Raw genomic sequence first — 11,152 nt, forward strand, 5'->3', positions numbered from 1 at the left:
TCACCTGAATCCTCTCCACTACCCTCTCACAAAACTCCACAAGCCACAGTTTCTTTGTCATTAAAACAGAATGATAACATGGACGAGAATTTATATGAGGGTGAAATGAAAACATGGCGGCCACCGTTATTTCTGGGTTTCTTGTTGAAACCCATTTCCACCCCCAGAAGACTTCAGACCTGAGCATGACATGGACCCTTCCAACCAGGCCGCTTGCAAAGGGTTGAATGGAGGAGCTGGAGGAGCTGAGGTTGTCCCGGCTGAGGCTGGGGAGGAACAAGCAACCCAGCCAAGGGTCCAGAGTGTCCTGGCACCTTTGCATCTCGGAGAGCCACAGCCAAGTCCCGGGACCGCCTTTCATGGGGGACGGGTGTGTGCCTCAGGGTTTGCTGAGTACCTACTGTATGCCGTTGGCATTCAGGCATCCATTTTACACACATGGAACTCAGGCTCCCAGAGGCAGAGCAACTTGCCTGAGGTCTCAAGGGCAGGGAGATAACCCAGATAACCTGGGGCCAAAGCCCCCTCACCACCCCCTGCCTGTGGAGGCCCTGGTGATGGCTTTGACGCTGTGGCCTCCCCACCTTCCTCCTCTTATTTCTCTTTGGAATCGCTTCTCCAAAAGTTCATTTTGAGACAAATCGATTTCCAAGCTGCTTGGAGATGCAATTGGGTTTTTCATGTTGAAGAAATGATGGTTGAGGAGAAGTTCGGACCCTTAATCACCATGGAAGGCCACGGAAATAAAGAATTCCCCTCTCTTGGCCAGAGACAGTGGAGCCTGTGTGCCCAGTTCTCCGGGACAGCAGAAAAAAGGTGTGCGTGGGAGGGCATGGATACTGGACGCGCACATGTGCACATTAGCACACATATAAACTACACACAGTCACACATGCAACACACAAACATGCATGCATATGCACACATACACACGATCCACACTCGGTGAACTGCCTGCATCCACACTCAGGGAGCCCCAGCCACCTCCCTGCAAACCCCTCAGCAGGGCAGGGAGGGTCATGGTTTGACCACCTCCATCCCGCAGCACTTCAGAGCATTCTGCTCTGGGACCAACCTCACTGTTGTTATTTCTGGGATGGACTGGCTTCCTTACCTCTTCCAGAGGTTCATTCCAGATCTGAAGCTGCAGGTATGCAAAATCGGACATCACCACCTCATTCATTAACATTCATGGGCTCCCTATTACCTGACTGAACAAAGATCACAACCACATCCATGGGCATAAAAATCCTCACCTTCTGGCACTGAAGCACACGTGCTCTCAATATCACACCTCCCTCGGCAGACCCTGACCGACCAGGCAGTTTCTGTGTCTGCGACTGTGGCCTCCATGTTGTGGATGAACACAGAGCTCAGAGAGGCTGAGGGGTTCACCCAAGGTTGCACAGCTGGTAGGTGGCAGTACACACACACACACACACACACACACGTCACTGGGCCTCCAATCTACGTTATCATCCCATTCTTTTGCATCTGGAAGATTTCAAAGGTTTCTGTCTGAAGATGCATTGTGTCTGGAAAGGTGTAATATCTGATACTCTAAGGCCAGGGACCCCCAAATTCCTTAAACCTGGGACCAGGAGAAACCCTAAATTTCATCTAGTCCAACTCCTCTGATATTCAAACTCCCTTCACAATATCCTTGCCTAGGGCCATTGGGCCTGTACTAGCACCACCGCCCACCCCCTACTTCCCCTGCCAGGCCTGGGGAGCTCACTCCTACTGGCTTCCTCCCAGCTCCTATGAAGGTTGAGGACCCTCTCATGCTGAGCTGAATGCTGGCTGTCAGGGCCTCTCCCACCTTGGGTCCTGGGTCTCTTCCCTGGGACGCCAAACCCTCTCCTTTTGTGGCTGCTGCCAGGCTCAGAGGACTCATAGAGGTTTCCCAGATCACTCCCACCCCCCATACACACACACGTACACACTCACACGTGTGAAGCAGGGGCCATCCCTTGAGGTGGATAGCCCCTGGGGACACCGCGCAGAGAGAGGGGGATCCTGGGGGTGATAGACATAGGGCCCTGTTTTGAGGGTGGAAGGGATGAAGGGCTTCAGGAAACAAGAGGGGGGCACAGATGAGCACAAGTGCCCTGATAGAAGAGGCAGGAACATTCCTGGAGAGTCCCAGCCCATCCTCTGGGCGTCTTTCATTAAGGACAGGTTGCCCCAGGGAGCGACACTCAGGGACCTTCCCTAGGCCCTCCTTCTGCCTGCAGCCCCAGGTTCGCCCATCAGCCAAGGGCACCTGGGGTGGGGACAGGGAGGGGATGCAAAGTCAGACCATTTGGGAGGTGAGGCCACACTGGGGATGGGGAGGATCCCGGCCACTTGGTGGGACATGAAGTGATCGGGGGTGATCCGCCTTGTTCCTGGGACTCATGGTGTCCACACCTCTTATATATTTACCCACTGGCTTACTTCCCTTTTGTTGTGCATTTCCTACATGCTGAGGGCTTTACACCATCAGTCAGTCCCTAAGTATCTGTTTTTTTCTTAATTTATTCTGAGTTGCACCAGGTCTTTTTTGCTGCTAGGCTTTCTCTAGTTGCAGCGAGCAGGGACTACTCTACGTTGAGGTGCACAGGCTTCTTGTCGCAGGTGTTGCACAGCACGGGCTCTAGATGCACAGGCTTCATGAGCTGCAGATGGTGGGCTCTACTGCGCAGACTCAGTAGTTGTGATGCACGGGCTTAGCTGCTCCATGGCATGTGGAATCTTGCTGGACCAGGGATCCAACCTGTGTCCCCTGAATTGGCAGGCGGATTCTTATCCACTTCGCTGCCAGAGAAGTCGCCCAGATATCTGTTGAGCACCTACTGTGTGCCTGTGTGCCAGGCATTGGCCTGGGCTGGGTGGATGACTCTGGCGGGCAGCCCTGGGTCTCTGGCTCCCCCACAGCAGTGTGACGGCCTCGAAAAGGCCAAGCCCTGACCATTAAGGAGGTCTGGGTATAGGCCCCCAGCCCCGCCACTCCAAGCTTGTGGGATTGGAGATGAGTTACTTTGTCTCTTTGGGCCTTGTGGTGGGTGGAGCCAGGAGCTGTGGTTTGTGAGGGGCAGGCCCTGACCGGTGGATGGACAGGGAGCCCTGCCCTGGACTCCCCCAGTGGGGCGGGCAGTAGAGAGGTGCCAGCACACAAGGCATGGCCCTAGGGACCAGCCAGGCCGCTGGCCCAGATTCCCTGCACCTGCCCCAGTTTGATGGACCGGTCTATTTCTGCTCAAGGATGTTTGGAGGTTCCTGAGAAGCATGCGGGGTCTGGGGGAGGGCAGGGGACGGGGATGGTGGTGTGGAGGGCTTCCCCCCTCTCCCCAGCTCCAGCCTCAACTCCATCTTAGACCCACACCCTGACTCCCCTGGCACCCACTCCTCCCTCTGTAGGAAGAAGCCCCTGAGGGTCCTGGGATTCAAGGGGCTGAAAGAGAGCCCCCAGCTCTGCCCACACTGAGGAGCATTTTGAAGCAGACCCAGGTCCCCTACTGTGCCGCTCCTCCCCTCCTTGTTGCCCTCCCCCTCCGCACTTCAGGTCTCTCTCTGGGCCCATCTGCCTTCCTTCCCTCGGATGGCACCCCAGAAGGGCTGAGCATGTGTGATAACAGAGCCCACAGTCCTGTTATTAGCTCTAATTACCCCAATCAGCATCGTGGGGGATGGAGGGCGCAGCTCTGGCGCCCACCCCAGTCACCAGCCCAGAGTCAGAAATGCCAATCAGCCTGCTCTACGCAGGGGGCAGACGCCAGTGCCCAGCAATTTCCCATGTGCCAGGGGCTACTTGACCCCTGAGACAGTCCCCTCTCACCTCCAATGTCCCCAGAAGCCCCCTTCTTTCCCCTTAGGATTCTCTCTCCCTCCTGCAGCCCGAGAGGCAGGAAACCAGGAGACCAGGACTCTTTTCATCCTGCCTTCTGCACTCCCGCTCCAGTGGCTGTGTGACCCCGGGTAACTCATTTCTCCTCTCTGGGCAGGTTTCCTCCTTCCTTAAACCAGGAGGTGGCATTTCTTGCCTCCCTTCCAGCTGCATCATCCTGCCAAACTCTCCTCCCCGGCAGCCACCAGTGTCAATGTCCACCTGCCTGTCCCGAGGGGTCGGCTGCTTCCTCTGCCCTCCTTCCTACACGTCTCCCCTGTCTCCCACTCACCTCCACACCCCTTCTCTTCTTTCCCACCTCCCCTCTCTCTCTACCCCAATTCTGTCCCTCTCCTCCTCACCACCACCGCCCCCCCACACCATCCTCTCCCACCCCCGCCCCTCAGCAGCCTCTTCTCTCCCTGTCAATTAGACCGACTCTGGCAGGATGCTCCGAGAGCAGACCAGGGCACCCAGCTGGAAAATTGGGTGTCGGGAGCTGTCTGGAATCGCAATGCCCCCAGCCCTACCCTCCCCCGACCCTCGCCTCTCCCCCTCTGCTGCTCCCCCTCCTCCCAGACCACTGGCTCCTCTCACTTCCCCAAAAGGGAGCAAACCACCCCCTCCCCTTGCTCGGCCATCCCCTCCCCCAGCTCTGGCTGCCAGTGGAATTCACAGCTCAGAGGAAACAGTGCTGGGCTGACAGTCCAGAGACCCCATCCTGGCCAGTCCCCCTCTCTGGGCCTCAGTTTGCCCATCTGTAAAATGAGGTTCCACCTTAGAGCCCTTCCGGCTCAGGCTATGTGGCTTCTAGGTCTTTCAATTTTTCCTCCGAAGCAACAGGCTCCATACCTGCTCTCACGGCTGGCCTCATTTTGTGCTTTTGTTTTTATTATGAATGGTTTGGGCTTCCCTGGTGGTTCAGATGGTGAAGAATCCGCCTGCATGCGGGAGACCTGGGTTCGATTCCTGGGTTGGGAGGATCCCCTGGAAAAAGGCACAGCAACTCACTCTAGTATTCTTGCCTGGACAATCTCCATGGACAGAGGAGCCTGGCGGGATACAGTCCACAGGGTCACAAAGAGTCAACCCCATGGTCGACTTAGTCGACTGAGCAATTAAGCACACACAGCACATGAATGGTTTGGGACTAGGCACAGAGTTTCTGATCCTCACAAACCCTCTCACTCCCTCTGTCTCTGTGGTCACCTCACTCGTCTTTGCTCCTGCCTGGCCCCTGAACAGACAGTGTTTTTGCTCCTCCTGGGTTCCTTGGACTTCCCAACTCTGAGCTGGCAGTCACCCAGGGCCAGCAGGCATTTAGGTAACCCAAGCCCCATCTCCGCCTCCTCCCAGGCAGTCCAAGAGAGCGCCTCTGAGTGGAATGGAAGACGCACTCTCCCTGGCCCCCACCTACTCCCATCCAAAGCCAACCCCAGTCTCAAGGGTCCAGCTCCGTTCTAGTCCCTCAGACCTTGTAGGTGTCAGTTGGCCAGGGCTGAGGACACTGATGGTTCACCCAGATCAATAGTTTTCTTTTATAACTGATATTATTTTTTTAATTATTTTCTAATTACCCAGGTAACAAGAATCCCCAACAAGAAGACTATTTTCCACACAATGCACATTCCATCAGCTGGTAGAGGATACACAGGACCCACACGCTCTCCCATCAGTCCAGACTCCAGGAATCTTTGAGGGGGAATCAGTGTCAAGCTCCTACTGTGTGCCAGGAGCATGCTGGGGCTCTGGGCACAGCAAGGAACCTGACAGACAAGTCCTCTTGTCTCACAGTCTACAAACGGGTAAATGCTACAGTAGATCATTTCAGAGAGACCAGCATTAGGAAAGAAAGAAAACAGAGGGACAGGATACTGCTTCGGGACAAGGCCAGATTCAAGGACTCTGGGAAGACACCTCGGGGGAGGTGACACGGAGATGGGGCTGGAATGACAAGAAGCCAACATGACAGGGTTTGGGGCGCATCATTCTGGATGGAGGGACTGAAAGTACAGATGCCCTGAGGCTGGAACATGTGGTTGTCTGAGGACCAGCAGCCAGCATGGCTGGAGCACAACGGGTCAGAGATACTGTCCCCGCTGGATCGCATCTTGCCTGGTAGATCCTGGAAGTTGCTGGCGATGCATTCTAAGCACAACAAACACCCAGTAGAGCTTTTAAGCACAAGAGAAATGTGTTCTATTGTTCCTGTAAAAGATCTTCATATTCTGGTGGCTGGCACAGAACCGGTTGTTGAGGGTAGGGTGGGAAGAATAGAAGCCAGGAGGCCAGTTTAAAGGGATGTTGCAGAGATGCAGGCAAGAGATGCTGGTGGCACAGGCACAGCGGCAGCAAGGAGAGAAGTGGTTCTGGAGAACAGAGGGAGGTCCACAGGGCGAGGTCCGCTGAACTTGTTCCACCTATGACAGCAGGAAGTGCTTTCCCAGGACCCTCCCCATTTCACCTTCCTTTTCCTTCCACTCCATACCCATACCTCGGTTCTTTTTCATTCCCTGTCTCACTGAAATCCTGCCTCCTCTTGCCTCCAGCCTTCCACATGGGCTTTCCTGTCCTTCTTAGCTTTATCCAGTCCTGCAACTGTTCTGGTGGGGAATGGGGCGGAGGAGAAGGCGCGGGCACTGAGGTCCTCAAGGGGAGGGGAAGAGCAGAGCCCTCATGGGGTCCACTCCAATAATGGCACCTACTTCTTTAAAAAGCAACCAGACCTTTTACACTGCAAAGACCAACCTCTGGCTGAGGGTGTTCTTTATCCTGTACTGTATTATATAATGCAAAGAGTGTCCATTACCTTCTCAGCCTTGAGCCGGTTTTCAGCAATCTCCCTTCTATTACCTGAGCCTGGGTGTTGTCCAGAAAAGGATGCAGCACTGTGAAAGAAAAGACAAGACACTCCTTGGGAAAAGATACTTACCAATAAGACTCTATTACAAATCAACTGGAGAAAAGGAGATAACCTAACAGAAAAATGGACAAGTGACTTGAGCAGGCATTTCACAACAGAGGATATTCAGAAGGTCAATAAAGATACTTAAAAAGCACTCAACTTTATTTACTCAGGGAAATGCAACTTAAACTCACAGTGATTAACAATTCGTACACCCAGGAGAGGGATCGAAATGAAATTGCTAGACTGTATCAAGGGTTGGTAAGGATATGGGTGTCGCAATCAGAACCTTCATGTATAATTGGGGAATGTGTAAATTGGTGCGAGCATTTTGGCAGCTCTTTGCTCAATGGCACCCCACTCCAGTACTCTTGCCTGGAAAATCCCATGGACGGAGGAGCTTGGTGAGCTACAGTCCATGGGGTCACTAAGAATCGGACTCGACTGAGCTACTTCACTTTCACTTCTCACTTTCATGCATTGGAGAAGGAAATGGCAACCCACTCCAGTGTTCTTGCCTGGAGAATCCCAGGGACAGGGGAGCCTGGTGGGCTACCGTCTATGGGGTTGCACAGAGTTGGACACGACTGAAGGGCCTTAGCAGCAGTAGCAGCAGCAGTAAAACTGAGCATGGGTGCGTGTGCGCTCAGTAATGTCAGACGCTTTTTCGACCCCATGGACTATGTAGCCCACCAGGCTCCTCTGTCCATGGGATTTCTCAGGCAAGAATATTGGGATGGGTTGCCATTTCCTCCTCCAGGGGATCTTCCTGACACAGGGATCAAACCAGAGTCTCCTGCATCTCCTGCATTGCAGGCAGATTCTTTACTGCTGAGCCACCGGGGAAGCCCCCAAACTGATCATACACACACCCTGTGGTGGAATGATCCAGACCCAGGTACACACCCACCAGGAGGGAGTACAGATGCCACCAAAAGAAGGGTGAATGAATGTTCATACCAGCTTCATTCATCACAGTGCCAGACAGAAGCCACCCAAGTGTCTGTCCACAGTGGAAGGAATAAACTGCAGCGTATCTCACAGGAAGAGGAACAAACTACTACTACACTCAGCATTAGTCACTCAGTCATGTCTGTTTCTTTGCGACCCCATGGACTGTAGCCCACCAGGCACCTCTGTCCATGGAACCTTCCAACCAAGAATACCTGAGTGGGTTGCCATTTCCGTCTCTAGGGAATCTTCTGGACCCAGGGATCGAACCTGAGTTTCTTGCATCTCCTGCATTGATAGACGGATTCTTTATCACTAGCACCACCTGGGAAGCCCTAAATGCATATATACATATATACATACTGCATGATTCCATTTATACGATGTTCAAAACAGGTTAGCATCCAGGAGAGGCATCATCCTTGCAGGGCAGTGAGAGACTAGAAGGCGACACAAGCAGCCTCAAGGGATGCTGGTCATTTTGTCTTGTCTGGGGTCCCTGTGTTATGGGTGTGCTCACTTTGTGAAAAATCCATCATTTTCATCTGGGTACTTTGTGGGTACATATATATATATTAACTTTAACTTCAAATTTATTAACTTTAAAAAAAAATAACAAAACACTGCAGAAGGATTTAGAGTGAGGAGTATATTCACCCCCTATCCCACATGGCTTTGGAGTGTGAAAGAAAGTGAGTCGCTTAGTCATCTCCAACTCTTTGAGACCCTGTAAACTATACAGTCCATGGAATTCTCCAAGCCAGAATAGCTTGGAGAATTCCCTTCTCCAGGAGATCTCCCCAACTGAGGGATCGAACCTAGGTCTCCTGCATTGCAGGCGGATTCTTTACCAACTGAGCCACAAGGGAAGCTCAAAAATATTGGAGAAATGGGTAATTTATCCCTTCTCTAGGAGATCTTCCTGACCTAAGAATCAAGCCGGGGGCTCCTGCATTGCAGACAGATTCTTTACCAACTGAGCTATCAGAGAAGCCCATGGAGTGTGACCTCCATAAAATTTTCTATGCAATCATGTAGCTTAATTCGAATTTTAACACCAATGGGATTCCAGTGTAGCTTACTGAGTTGTTTCTCATTTTATAACAGGGATCCTCAGGTTTGGCACTATTGACATTTTAGGCTGGTACATGCTTTGTTGGGAGGGCCGTCCTGTGCATTGTGCGATGTCTGCGAGCATCCTTGGCCTCTACTTACTAGTGCCCTCCTGTCAGTCATGATAACCAGAAATGTCTCCAGACATTGCCAAAGTCCTGAAGGCAGGGTCGCCAGATAAAATACAGATATTCAGTTAATAATGTACTCCCCGGGACTTTATTTTAAAAAAGTATCCATTGTTTATCTGAGATATATATTTATTCTGTATTTTTATTTACTCAGTCTGGCAACCTACCTGGGGAGAAAATAATTCCTGATTGAGAACCAAAATTATCTCCTGTGGCTGGTTCCCTTTCTAGACATGAGGATCCTACTCTTCTTTGCAATGGCTCTGCCATGTTCCACAATACCAACGTGCCCTGATTTGCTAAGACTTCCCTTCTGACAGGCATTTTGCTTGTCCATCGAAGGTTTCCTGCTGCAAGTAACAGAAACCCCTGCTCAATCTCGCGTCGACCACAAGCATATACCCATTTCTGCACAACAGGAAGCCTGGAGTGAGCTTTGGGTTCCGGGATGCAGGAAGCAGCCTCTTCCCTAGTTGTGCTCACCCCCATCTCAGTGGTGTAGCAGATATCACTGCCAAGCTGGCTGTGTTGGTAGACCCCACAGCAGAGTCCCGGCTGCTTTCCCTGATGTTTCACTGGGTGGGGTTGGTCACATGCACACTCTTGACCTATCACTGACAGAGGATATGTCATCCTTAGGCCAATCAAGAGCACCCGTGGTGGTGGTGGTCGTGGTGGTGGTGGTGGGGCTTGTGTTCCCTGAAGCAGTTGCTGGAGGCGGGAGGGCCCAGGTTAGGCACTGTTATTAAGACAAGACGGGCATGGGTGCTGGTGGGCAGCAGACACCACTCTGCTGATTCTGAGTTTGCACTGTTGCCACTAACTCCCATCTGCTCACGAGCAACATGCAGAGGGCTCTTCCAAATCAGATCATGGTGCTCCCTGCTGGAAGCCCCTCAGTTCCTCCCTCTGTTGTTGGAAGCTAGAAAGCCTTAACTAGGGCTCTTCCCCTTGCCCTGCTGGCAGGATCATGTGCCTACCCATTTGGTGTCCTTGCTCTTCTTCAAACAGGGAAAACTCCACCCTGTCTCAAGAAATTAAAACTGCTCTTCCCCTTAGCCAAATCGTGTGTCAGGGACTCCTTCTCCTTGTCCCCTCCCTGCTCAGAAATCTCCAGAGATGGGCCACCCCTGAGCACCCCATCGCCTATAATCACTCTGGGACCTCTTTCCCCAGTGTTCAGTTCAGTTAGTTCAGTCACTCAGGCGTGTCTGACTCTTTGCAACCCCATGAATTGCAGCACGCCAGGCCTCCCTGTCCATCACCAACTCCCGGAGTTCACTCAGATTCACATCCACCGAGTCAGTGATGCCATCCAGCCATCTCATCCTCTGTCGTCCCCTTTTTCTCCTGCCCCCAATCCCTCCCAGCATCAGAGTCTTTTCCAATGAGTCAACTCTTTGCATGAGGTGGCCAAAGTACTGGAGTTTCAGCTTTAGCATCATTCCTTCCAAAGAACACCCAGGGCTGATCTCTTTCAGAATGGACTGGTTGGATCTCCTTGCAGTCCAAGAGACTCTCAAGAGTCTTCTCCAACACCACAGTTCAAAAGCATCAGTTCTTCGGTGCTCAGCTTTCTTCACAGTCCAACTCTCACATCCATACATGACCACTGGAAAAACCATAGCCTTGACTAGACAGACCTTTGTTGGCAAAGTAATGTCTCTGCTTTTGAATATGCTATCTTACCAGAGGTCAAATTACCTTGTTTACCTACCTGTATTTATCGATTGTCTCCTCCTGCTTAGATGTCAGCTCCTTGATGGCAACCCTCAACATCCTGGTCACTATTGTGTCCTTGGGGACTTCTGGGAGCAGTCCATGGCACCAAGACGTTCCCCACTCACACTGACTTAACCAAGCATGAGAGGGTGCACCTCTGTGTACCAGGCAAGTACAGGCCGGGCCCCTATTCAGAGCCATAATATTCTGGTGCTCAGAAGACCTTCTCTTTACCTAGATGGCAGCAAACCTGACCCAAATCGATGTGAGGCTATTTCAAGTCTTTGTGTATCTCACTTACTGTGAATATGTATGCAGTTTGCTGAAGAAATATTAAAAAGTGTTTCATTAAGGGATTATTCTGGGCTGGGCTCCCTAAAAGCAGAGCCAGAGACAGGACTTGGGTGCTGGTGGTTTATTTGGAAGGTGATGCCAGGAAGCAGGAATTAGGGACTGGGGAGA

Source organism: Bos javanicus, chromosome 5 (genome assembly GCF_032452875.1).
Source record: "Bos javanicus breed banteng chromosome 5, ARS-OSU_banteng_1.0, whole genome shotgun sequence".
NCBI lineage: Eukaryota > Metazoa > Chordata > Mammalia > Artiodactyla > Bovidae > Bos > Bos javanicus.